The sequence below is a fragment of the Ceratosolen solmsi genome, unplaced genomic scaffold (assembly GCF_000503995.2).
Source record: "Ceratosolen solmsi marchali unplaced genomic scaffold, CerSol_1.0 scaffold10, whole genome shotgun sequence".
Lineage (NCBI taxonomy): Eukaryota > Metazoa > Arthropoda > Insecta > Hymenoptera > Agaonidae > Ceratosolen > Ceratosolen solmsi.
In genome coordinates, this window is record NW_011948412.1 from 4,611,931 (window position 1) to 4,625,864 (window position 13,934).

Here is a 13,934-nt window from a genome sequence, read left to right on the forward strand (position 1 = left end):
TTTCTCAACCGCGATCGTACTATATATTCTTTTTCCACCACTGACTGCCTCGCCTCTCCCCTCCCCCTCTCTTTCACTCTTTTCTATTCCTAAGTGCGTGCTGATCTCGACGACTTCTCCGCAAAATCGCAATGGCGATGAGTCATGTTAGCTCGCGCCCAAAGACGTGCACATCAAAGTTTTCTTATTCTCTTACTTCCGCGTATTTGAAAGTGCCAGAAAAGCTTTGGCATGTATGCAATATAAGCACGCGCCAGTGCGTGTTCGCCGCGTATGCGCGCGCGCGCGTGCCGTCGTATAAATCCGCGCCTGTACTACTTACCAGCAATCACGGATTTGCACAGCTTTTGCCTTGCCAGTACCACTGACCTTTGTCCAAGTTTCTTTTCCTCTTTTTCCTCTCTCTCTCTCTCTCTCTCTCTCTCTCTCTCTCTCTCTCTCTCGCCTTTATAAACAATAATGCAGCGCGCTTCTTCCGCATGACATCATGTACCTTGGCTTTTTCTTTTTTTCAAGTCAGAGATAAAGATCGGCATTGCAAACACTTGGCAGCTACGTGTTCTTTAATGTTTTAATTTATTTTCTTTTTAATTGATTAATTGATTCTAGTTTAAAATTTAAAAATAAACAAACAAAACAAAAGAAGAAAAGAAAAAGAAAAATATAAATAAATAATCGCATCATCTGCATTTGTTGAGATACTTTGTTTATAGCTAACGCAGCGTTAGCACTCGTAGCGTTAGAATTTAGCATTTGGAGATGGAGCGTAAGAAGGAGTGGAAAGGTACAACGGCTGATTCGATAATAGGAAGAAAAAAATTGAAAGTAAATCGGCCCTAAAGTTGCCGAGCGCAGTCATAACGACTGGCATTATACTTACTTTGCATTAGCAGTCGCGATAAATCGCCAATGTTTAATAACAAATTTCATATTGCCAATTTAATCCGTCTTAATATTATCGCGACAATTTATGACTTTGAGAGCAAAATCGATTAGAGTTCACTCACAAGGATATTCGGGCAAATTACACGTCAAGATAAACAATTATGAGAATAATAATAATAAGTCGCAGGATCGAATGATTTTTAAAATGGCCACTGACTCCAGCACGGACAAGTATTGATCGGGCCATCGTCTTTGAAAAATATCGCATACCAATTAAGCCCGAACCCCCTTGCTCAAGTCTCATTTATTAATCATCCACGATCTCCGTGACTTTATTTATATGCACCTTTTACATAACTCGATAACCATCGAACCATCGAACTCGTGCGCAATTCGTACATTCGTACATCCTCCGACCACGTCCCTTAAATAACAGATGGATTAATGTCAAATCCATTGCGCTCCTAATGTTAAATTGACAACTCGCGCGTCAAGGACATTAATAAAAAGATTGCAGTCCCGCTGTACGCAAAAAACGATATTTTATTAATAATTAGCTGATTGAACTGCCAAAGAGAAGACAATGTAACGTAGTTAAGAGGGGAAAAACGATGTCGGCAGTCTAGCTCTTGTACGCAATGAAAATGCTCGCGCAAAATTCGAAAAATGTTTACCAGCTTCGTCCTACACCCTACAATCAACAATTCAACAGGCAAAGTTATGGCTCGCCTAATGTAGTCGCACTTGGACCTAAGGGCATGTTTGTGCTCCCTCTCTTTTAACCCTTTCCGTCACCCCCAATCCTCGTAAGCTCCCGCAGGTCCACCGCTATGTAATGCTCGTGTTTACCTACGCTCTCGCAAGCGAATCGACGGTCTATGGGGGAGGGGGGGGGGAGGGAAAGGCAGGAGGGAGGATATGTAGAAAGACAGACAGAGAGAGAGAGAGAGAGAGAGAGAGAGAGAGAGAGGAAAGGCAAGTACGCATGCCTACAGGGGATATTTATATAAATACATAAAGTCATACAGGGCAAACGAGACGTAGCCCCCTTGTTATCCACGCCCCCATCCATCCATCCATCCCACCATTCACACACCCCAACAACGATATCACCATATACCACCGCCATATATCCTTTCCATTGCAATAGCCACACGCCGTTCATCGGCATCGGCTGCGGCCTCCGTCTTTCATTTTTTTATCTTTCCTCTTTACTACTCTCGTATTTCATATTTAGCTTAGGTCGTTTGACGCACGCCTGTCCCGTATTTCCCAAAACTTGCAAAAATCGCACGATTACGCAAGAGGTTTGGCGGTAGGTCGGCGGTGGGCAAAGACGAGACGATATCTATCATCGATAGCCCTGTGAAATTAATTACTTAGGGGGAATCAAAAAATGCTTTTAACCATCGTTCGTCTCACCTTACGTCCTTCATTCGTCGCGGTGAAATATTTTTGGTTTTTTAGGTCGTAAATGAAAAGCCGATAGCGACGTATTAAATAATTATCGTTTTTTTTTTTTTTTTTTTTTTTTTTTTTTATTCGAATCGAAAAGCCATAAGGAGAGAAAATGTCGCTGAAATGTCGGACAAACCGAAAACTACAGCTTGAGCAATGTCATGTTGTTTTAACCTTATCTTGCGCATCACGATTAAGAATTAATAATAATTCGAGAATTGCGTGTTATTTGCATTGGCGAATTAACGTGTTGCTCAACAAGCCGTTATTGTAAATAATAATAGACTTTTGTTTATCGGTCAAATGTAATTTAATTATTACGTAAAAGAGCACTTTTGGAAATATAAATAATTACATATATTTTCAGAAGCTTTCTTGTATTTGTCACAACGAAAGATAATTTATTTATTGCTTAAAAATTGATGTTCATGTATTGTATATGTGTATATATATATATATATATATATATATATATATATATATTTTTTTTTTTTTTTTTTTTTAATTTTTTTTTATAAAGACTAATAAAAGCAAAATTGTATTTATAAAAATTCACTGTTACTGTTAGTACATATCCAAGAGTAATTTACATGGTAAAACATAGTTGGATTAAAATTAAATTTGGAATCAGATAATCATAATATCGAAATGTGATGATACATTTGAGTGCACATTAAAGTTGGCATTCAATGTGTGTATATTGATTTTCTGATATCACAAACTTGATTTAGCTTTCTCGTTATATTTAATATAATAAAAAGTAAAAACATACTATACGCATCGTTTAATTTAAAAAAAAAAATAAAAAAAAAAAAAGAACAACAAACCAAATTTTACAAATTTAAAGAAATAGCAGCTAAAAACAAATAACACTGACAAAATATTGAAATGAGAGATCCAAGAAGTATTGGGCCTCGGTTGGATATCGTAATATTCCTTGAAAAATATTGGACAGTTGTTGGTATTTGATTTTACAAACAACAGTCGCTGGAAATTGATATATTTCAGCAGTGCATAATTTTATAATAAAAATTCGCATTATCGAAATGAGCCGTTGAATATTCATTCAAATGTCATCATTATAACTAGAATCTAAAATTATTTCTTCCTTGGAATATTAGAAAAATATGTAATAATTGTATAAAATGTACATAATTGTGCATTACAATACATCGTCTAATGGATTACAAACTTTTATTCATGGATATTTGATAAATAAATACTAGCTTATGCTTATCTATTATTATTAATTATAATTTTAATATTATATCGGCACTTTCTTTATTATATATCATCTTTAAAATCCCTAGAAATATATACAGAAGTTAATGATTATTTAATGCTAACTCATTAATAAAAACACATTTTCAAATTAACATTAAATAACATAGAAAATTATAATAAAAACTATATTTGCTTATAATAATTTGCTAGTATAATTTTATAAGCTTTCGGCAAATTTACTAGAATCTTTTAGTCAAATACATGATCCCTGAGACGAATACTTACATATTACTTAACAATGTTGTCATAATATAAATTTTAAATTTTATTAATATTATTATTATATATATTTACAATACCGCAATAAAGTCATATAAAAATAGAATATATTCTTACATATTTATGAAAAAGTGCGTTAACACTTAGAAGATACAATTTTTAATTTATATCAGACTATATTTTCATAAGAGAAACAAACAAAAAAAACGTAATGATAATTGGAAAAATTAATTTTGGTGAAGTTAGAAAATAGGAGAATATATCCCGTTTATTATTACTAAATAACTATTCTAATAAGCTACAGTTTTATTCTATCATACTTTTGAATCAATTTGTTAATAAGAATAATCTTTAAAAAAAAAAAAGTTGATTAACATTATTCTAAATAATTTTTACTAAGTAAAAGTATTTACTGAGTATAGTATAGTATAGTATAGTATAGTATAATATATATATATATATATATATATATATATAAAAAATTCTACCAATCAAATGAAATGATCGTTATTTCAAATAATGTTACGCTATACTTGGTACTTAAAAACTATAATTTACACTCTGAACAAAGGAATATAACATATACTTCGTACGTCATGAAAGTAAAAAAAATTCATGTTTAATATAGATTAAAAATTTATATCAATGCAACAATGCAACATAGCATATGCATAATGATTAATTCATTTATTTATATATAATACATATTAAATTTATGTATTTACTTTATCCCACGATTAAACGATATCTTGGAAAATATTCAATTTTATGATTTGAACAATTAATGAAATATCCCTACTTAGCAACATTATCGTAATTGATGAAGTTATATTTAAAGTAAAATTTAAATAATCATTTAATTTAATTTAATGATTTTACCTCCTGTATAATCTATATTATTACATGAAACGTCGAAATAGAAGAAGAAAAAAAAACTAATCTAACAAATTAAAAATAATGAATTATGTTAATTCCGTCCTATTGAGCTACTCAAATTTATATCAAATTATTTTATATTCTAAATTCGTTTATTTTGTAAAAAAAACGAAACTTCAAAATATCTGATACTTTTTACAAAATACGACTAGGTTCGGTTTTCAAAAATTGTATTTTAAATATAAATATATTGATCTATACATACCTTGTCGATGAAACAGTGATGCATCTTAATTCGAAGTGGAACTAAGTCGTGCAGAGGTTATTCGAATAAAATTACTTTTATGTAAAGTTATAAAAATTATATTAAATAATACGTTTCTTTCAAGAAGCAGGATGATAATTTACATAATTTTATATTTATTATCAAGGAATAAAAACTCTGTTTATTTATACTACTGAGAGACATATGTAATAAGACAACAAATTGATCTAAGTATTTAAATGTAAAGGTATTTTTACTTATTCTATAGGGACATGTATTATTACGTTTATAATGAGGTAATTCACATCTAAAATAAGGTAATTGATCACTAATAACTAAAATGAAAAGTAGTGGAAGAATGTGGATACGAAAATTGGATGTATATTATGATTACTTGTCTTAATTAAATTTTAATAAGTATATAGTGACTGGCCTATCAACGTTACAATTCCATATAATTTATTAATTATCGATAATAAAAAAAAAATAATAATAATAATAAATCAAATAAATACCCTTATATCATCGTCTTTACTAGGTATTCTAATTGGTCTTAAGGTTGTCATATATAATTATCATTATTGATCCATCAGTTGTATTTATTCATATATTTTTTTGTTTTTTTTGTTTTGTTTTTTTTTGTTTTTGTTCCTTTTTCAGTAATTGTTAGATCCATAATTGATAAACTGCAGAGTTAAAATTTTTGCATATTTTAAGGCGCTCGTTGTATGACACTAACGATAATATTAAAATGATAACGAAAATGAATACTGCGTATTTACTATATAAAGACGCATACAAGTTTCTAACTACTCAACATCTAATGTCACTTTATAAGGCTGAGATCCTTTAACTCTTCCCACCAACGTAAAATCACTTGTTGACTGTTTGGTATAGATCATTAACTTAATCGTTATCGTATATAAACATTCTTTTCGACAATACAATCGCATCGTTTTCTTGCAATGATGTATTTATTTCTCATTCTCATCGCTAATAAATACCATGAATAAGAGGCTATCTTTACATGTATATATATATATATATATATATATATATAAATAAATAAATAAATAAATAAGATAAGATAAATAGACTATATTAAATTAAATAGTTACAAATAAAAGGACACGAGCGGAAACATCATTGATCTCCTAGCTATTATAAAGAACCTAATGGCGACGCGATAACTCGTCGTCTCTTTCATCTGTAATCTGTAATCTCCTCAACTCGTCATTTAATACCTTTTATTTGTAAAGTCGCGCAATTAACCAGACTTTTATTGATATGTTGTATAATACATCGTTTATATGATTCACGCTTATCACATCGCGAATCCAACTCTACGTGTTTGTTTGCCCATTACGACTCGAAAGTCTTGTTATTATTTTTCATTGTAATCCATTGTCGATCGACGGCGATCGACGGCGATCGAGGCGCCTCGCGATATCTCTTGTCCCTCGTCATTTGTACAAAAAAATTGATCACTCGCAGTAACTTATCCACAATGATCGCTCGCGCATTAACGCCGGTAATGCCGCCGAATAATGAGCTCGCGAACGGCCGCGAATTGGAATGAGATTGAAAAAATATACATGTATGAGTACGTATTGCTCTTAAATGTATACATATGTTATATAACTGCAATATAATATAATATTTACATTGTAGACATTAGCCAGTGGTCAGGAACAAATGGCCACTGGTACACACACGAGCTCCGTAATCCGTAGCAACATGCAAGTGGCGATCCAGCGGGAATAAAAGGGAATACACGCGTGTTTTCCTTTTCCTCCCTCTCGCTGATTCTCCGCTCTTTATTTTCACCTTTCGCTCCCACGCTCTATCTCTCTCTCTCTCTCTCTCTCTCTCTCTTTCTCTCTCTTTCTCTTGATAACCGGCGAAGACTAGATCATGTTTTCCCTCCCATTGTCGCATTCAAGAGTTTGTATGTACAGACGTCGTATATGGCGCTAACGGCCCAAGATACAGAATTACGCGAATGAAAAGAGAGAGAGAGAGAGAGAGAGAGACTACGCGCGCGCGTGTGTGTGTGTGTGTATTTGTGAGCGAGAGAAAGTAATAGAAGGGGAGAGAAAGTCACACTTTTAGTGCTCTGGAACTAGACTTTTCACTACTTTTCAGCTACTTACTTAAAAGCAATAAATCTTATTAAATCAAATTCGCTCTTAAACTATGAAATTAATCCGTATGAAAGAAATCGATAAGGTAACCATTCTGTAAAATAATATCGATAATAAATCTTATTTTAAGAAAGGAAAGTGTAGTGCATAACATAATGGAAAGTTAATTTCTAGTCAATGGCCGAGATTATTGATAAATTAGATTACAAACGTAATTTGCATTTTTCACTAGCGTTTCTCCAAGTGGCATTTTGATTCCAAGTTTTTCTACAGCAATAATACGACTTTCTTTCTCTCTCTACCACTTTTTTCCTCTCTTACTCTATCTGTTTATCTCTTATTTATACTATCTCTCTCTCTCTCTCTCTCTCTCTCTCTCTCTCTCTCTTTCTCCTCTCTTTCTGTCTACTAACGAGTTCAAACAACTCGATTTGCCGATTAGGAAGGGGAGGACTAGACTTGTTGTTAATAAATTTCTCTCGTCATAATTATTATTGCTAAGCCGAGAAAAGGGATCTGCTTTCAGGAAGGGCCGCATGTGATAGAACAATGCACATTACGTATGCATATTATAGACAGACGCAGTTAAAGTCCAGTGTAGTTGGATTCCTCGTCCGTACAATAAATCGCTTCCTAAGTTTTGCGAAAATATTCATTTCATCTTGTACCTACACAGTAAGGCGTTTCTTCTTCCTGTGTAAGCGTAAGATTTTCCAAGTTTCGACATTCGTAATTCCAAGAATTTAAACAGGTTTTTAGTCATCTTAACAGTATTATTCAAATTCTGTCAGTCTTACGGTTCTTCTTTTGTTATCTTATAAATAAAACTTTATTTATATAAAATTTCTAATGATCCTTTTTATACGTAAGACAAAATTTGGATAATAATTACATGAGCATACAACAAATTACATTTCACTTAAAAAATTAAATTAAATTAAAAAATATTTTATTTTATATAATCTATTACTCACAATAGCTTATGTTAAGAAGTTTGAAAGGTAAGTGCACAATGATAAATCACTTGAACTCGGGGTGACGAATCTACCGCATAGGTAATTATAATCTTTTTTACTGTACACACTCGCACTCGAATGACTTTTTCAAAATGAAACTGTTCATGTATGCGTTGAATTTGAAACATACGAACAAAGTGAATACTGGGATATGAAAACTTTATTAAGCCGCGGCTTACGATTGAAAAAGCTCCGGGTCCACAATCGTTTCACGCGACTCTAAAGTTTTATTATTTGCTTTCTTTGTCAATCATGCTTGAAAACTGCACCTCCTACATTCGGTCAATTTATTGTCATAATCAAAGGCGCGCACTATGTATAAATAGTCGCATCGTGAAAGATAATTGATCCGAAAAAACTCGTGTACCGAAACGCTAAATGTCACTACAGTTTCGCATTCAATAATCATATTGGAGGTAAGTTGTATCGCCCACAACAAAACACACCCACGCGCATATATAATTATCATACATGTACGCATATATACACGCATTAATAAGAAACGGTTCGCCAAAGTTTTTCCTGCTTCCATTCCCAGTGGAGTTCAGCTGAAAGTCCTGCACATAACGGCGAGCGATTCAAAGAGAATTTTATAAAATTAATTTCCATGATCATTGTTATCTTGTTGTGTTTGCGTGTCGTCGTGCACATTTAAATTACTCCATTTTCCTAACTTCGCAACATCTTGAGAAAGCTTGGACTCCCTTTCTCGGTATTTATCTGATATTTCTTTTTTTCTCTTTTATTCCATTTACATTTGCGGGAAATCGATTATTCACGCAAATTTAACCGTTAGAATTATGTGTGTGTATATATATATATATATATATATACACACATACAAACGTTATTGCTTATTTCGTAGTAATAATATATGCAATAAGAATACTAGTCGGTATTAAAAACCAACCACGTTTTATTTAAATATTTACTTTTTCATAATATTTTGATAATAAATCGGTACGCATTTTAAATTGTATTTCTGACCATGTGTTTTTGCATATATATATATATATATATATATATATATATATATATATACACACACGCACGCACGCGCACACACACACACACACATATATATATATATATAAATGTACATACACGCATGCGCGCGCGCGCGTGTACACACACATATATTTTTATACACCTATATATCGTACTTATATTTGTTTGGAAGAACGTGATGCCGGTTTTTTAAATTACATTTTACAACGAAACGTTACGTCGGCTTCAAAAAATTGTACGATACGCGTGGGTCCCTTACGATATAAAGAAAACAGATTTTTTTTTTTTAAACGCTTGCGTTAAACTCTCAAATCCGTCCCCTCATGCCTATTATAAAGATTTTGTATTTATTTTTTGTTTTTGAATATGAAATTTTCTTCGCGACTCGTTCCTACTTCAACTTTATTTTAAACAGTCGTGTTATAATGTAATTTCAATCTCGTCATTTATTATATTTTTCTGTTCTTATCTTGCTCTCCGAAAATGAAATTTGTGATCACACATAAAATGCCCGTCTCTTTTAAACTTTTACACATATAAAAGTAAAAGAGTTTCTAAATATACGCTTACGCGAGAAAAAGGCCTCTCTTTATCGAGCAACTTTTAATTACCCCTTTTAATTAATAACAATCCGTTTTATTTATTTGTATTATTATTAGTCCTTTTGTAAATTCATCGCATTATTATTTATACTTTTTTAATGTTTTTTGTTTAATCTTCTTTTAGAAAAGTTAAGCTTCATTTTTATTCTTTCATTGTCGTTAATGTTATCCCGGAAAAGTTTCAACATATTGAAGAATGACGAATTATTTGACATTGCTCGAATCAGGAAGAAAGAAAAGAATGAATGAGAAAGTAGAATAACGAAATACTTGGGCATGTATATTTATGTTTTTTTTTTTCTCTTTTACATACCAAAAGACAAAGAATTTCTAAGAAAAAGATTAGTAAAATTTACATAAATATTGCTATGAGTCAAATATATGGAATAAATAAGTATACAAGCAAGCAAGCAAGCAAGCGAGTACACAAGCAAAAATCTTTTTAATAAAGCTACTAGAGTCTCATTAATCTCTTTTCTTTCATAAATTTGAGCGAAACATTGTAGTTCAAAAAATTTCTGTGCTCGTTAATAATCAATCTGGAATTGGAAAATAGATTCTTTCCATTTTCACGCATATAGAAATAAATTAGCTTTTAATGACAAAAATAACAGCAATAACTCTTCTAAATGATGTACTTTACGTACGTGTAGAATATCATAGATTATCGCAAGTATTAATTCGACACCCTTGACATTTATTTATATTATTTATATGATGTATGCAACATTAGGTATTGGAAAGCAAATGTCTAATGTCAGATGTGTCACACTTGCAAATTGTCTAAAACCACTTCTATGAAAAATATATCTCGTGTCCTTTGATTTAAAAAGCGCGATTATGCAGATACGATTAACTAAGAAACTAAACGACTTGTACTATAGTTTCAACATTTCTAGCAAAAAATCTACTGTCGTACTTTTATATATCCTTACCTTGTCTGGATTTAAGTTTTCACATCTCAAGGCTGCTGACGATGACTTCTTTGACGTAGCTTTCCTGTCCATTTCCAATTTATAACAAATAATAAAACTTTTATAAAAATAAAAAAAAAAAATTAAAAAAAAAAAAAAATAATAATAAAATAAGTAAAAAAGTAATAAAAATAGTAATTTTGAAGACAATATGTAAAAAAAAAAGATGTAAATATCGCAAACACACAGACCAACACAATAAATATTACTTTGGCATTTAAATAATGTGACAAGAGGGATCGTGGAAGAGGGATCGGGGTGATTTTTTTAATAATAATAATAATAAAGTATGAGAGGTAATAAGTGACAGATACGAGGAAAATACACAAACATGTTAGCTACAAGTTTTTAAACTACTTTATTGGCAATTTCTCTAGGCATGTCGACTAAACTAAATTACGTTTTTTCGTATCGGTGTTAGTGAGTGATTGCTTTGACTTGACTTTGACTTGCTTGTGAGTGAGTCATATCTCCATCCATACATACACAGGAGGCTACATACATGCGCGCAACTCGACATTCGATTCTTCTACAAAATGATCTCCTGCCAGCCATATCCGTACTTATCATTGCCTTAAAAACTGCCATTTTTTTTTATCTCTCCATTGTTTTCTTTTTCTCTAGTTATCTACTAATTATTACTACTATTGATTATTGCTTTCGGAAGCTAGATTACGGAAGAGTCGAAAATATACAGAAAAATGCATGCACTTTATATTTATAAATATATACATACATACATATATACATACACACACACGCGCCCACGCACGCGCGCACGTACACGCACACGCGCGCGCACACACACGTACACAATCTGTATAAATAAATATATACATATATATATATATATATATATATATATATATATATATATATATATATACATCTATTTACAGAAGATGTATGTATGTGCATACGTATACGTCGACGGCTCTCGACACAAAGACTCGAGTCGTCATTGAACTTGTCAAATAAAAAGGGTAAAAACATCCCATTATTATTGTTATTTACGTCGAGTACCGTTCACACGCCACACACACGCATACGCGCGCGCGCGCGCGCGCGCACATACACACACACACGCACACATCGCACCTTGCGCGCATCATAATTCGCACGGGACGTCAGCTACGAGCACTGATATCGACCCTTCGTGTGTGTATATTATTAAAATTTCATTTCACCTTATTGGCTTTTTGCATTATTGTTATTATTATTACTTACTATTACTTACTATTATTATTATTATTATTATTATTATTATTATTATTATTATTATTATTATTAATATTTATTATTTATTATTTATTATTTATTTATTATTATTTGTATTTTTTCTCTTTCTCCCTTTCTCACACCCAAGTTTGTTTTTATTTCAATTCGCTTCTACCGACTCTACGCTAATGACGACGACGATGACGACGACGATGATAGTGATGAGCATAATGACCATGATGATAATAATAGTGATGATGCTGGTGGTCGAGCTATAATAACGTGGTATGATGACATTTATGAATGATAATGGTAAAAAATGAATTTTTTTCAACGACTATTACAACAATAACAGTAGCAATAGCAGTAGTAGTTAGCGAGAACAGTATTAAATGGCATTAATTACAAAATAGTGAGGAACGCCGATTAAATTAGAGCTTCTGCTAACCCATTATTACTTTGTTTTTATATTCTTATTTATTTTTCACTTTTGCTTTATCATCAGTGGCTTCGCTTAAGTTGCTTTTTAATCGGTTTCGTCTTTACCACTATGATCCCTGATAATTTCAATTTTATAAATATGTACGTACGATCTAATATTCATTGAATATTGCATTTTTAAAATCTCATGTGTAAGAAAGGTGAGAGTTCAGAGAAAGTAATCGTAATCGTAAATAATGAGTATTGACAATCGTAACAACAATAGTAATAAAAGGCGTAAAGAAAAAAAAGTCTAATTATTAATGACTATGATAGTGATAGTGATGTTAAGGTAATAATGAGTATACAGTTTATTTAATAACCGACATGCTTCTCGCAACTAAGATCCGAAGATCCTACTAATACTAGAATGGTTAGATTTCAAACTACACAATGCTATTGGAACATAGACAAACAAAGGAGAAAACAATTAAATATTAATTAGTGAGCTTTTAAGTGTAAAAAAAAAAGATAAAATTACGAAATTGACGAATTATCAAATACTTGTTACAAAATTGTGTAAGATCAAGAAAAGGTTGTAATATAATGGTAAAAGTGGTTTCGGACGCTCGAAAGTGTGACGGTATTACTGCAATGAACTAAAAGTAAACATAATACGTATTGTTAAAAGTCGACCTGTCTAAATATGTGTTATTACTATTCCACTATATTTAATTGATAACAATATAGTTTTATTTATTAACGCGTACTCGAAATACTTTTATTCGATTATCGCAGTCGCAAAGTATTTATTTTCAAATGAACATCGCGGGAGCAGGAAAGCAAGGGAAGGGATAAAAAACATTGTTTTAAGTTAAGTCTCGCTATCGCGCAATGGAATTCTTACAATTTCCATAAAATATTTTTTTTTTTTTTTTTTTTTTTTTTTTTTTTTTTTTTTTTTGACGTTTAAGTTGAGAGAGGGAGAAAGGGTAGAATTAAGTAACCATGCGCTTATAATGATATAATATCACGTACTGCGTTAATTTTGCTTTTTTTCTCAAATTGTGTTCAACTTATTTTTCAGTTATCGAGAGTAATGACGTTATTAAACGCCTCGAATTTTTATAATTATAATGCATGAAAGTACACGGAATCGCGAGTACCTATGTCGATACTTATGTCGTGCTTCAACATCATTTTCTCCCTCTCTCACTGGTTGCGAGCTAAGTAGTAGAGAACGAAAGGTCATAATATAGAACGATGCGGGGTTTTGGTTGAGTCGGTGGGGAAGGGGAAAGGGGAGGGGAGGAATGGAGATCAATGACTCTACTCCCCGAACTAATAGTAGGTAAATCAGCGACGAAATATTTAATAATACTACTAATAATACTTATAAATAACCATGATAATTAATTATTAATTAATAATAATATCAGTACTAATATCAGTAGTAATAAATAAATGGATGGAGAAAGATAAAGATTGTTGTGGGAGATGGGAGGCGGGAAGCGGGAGCTGCGAGGAGAGACAGAGAGCTAGAGAGAGAGAGAGAGAGAGAGAGA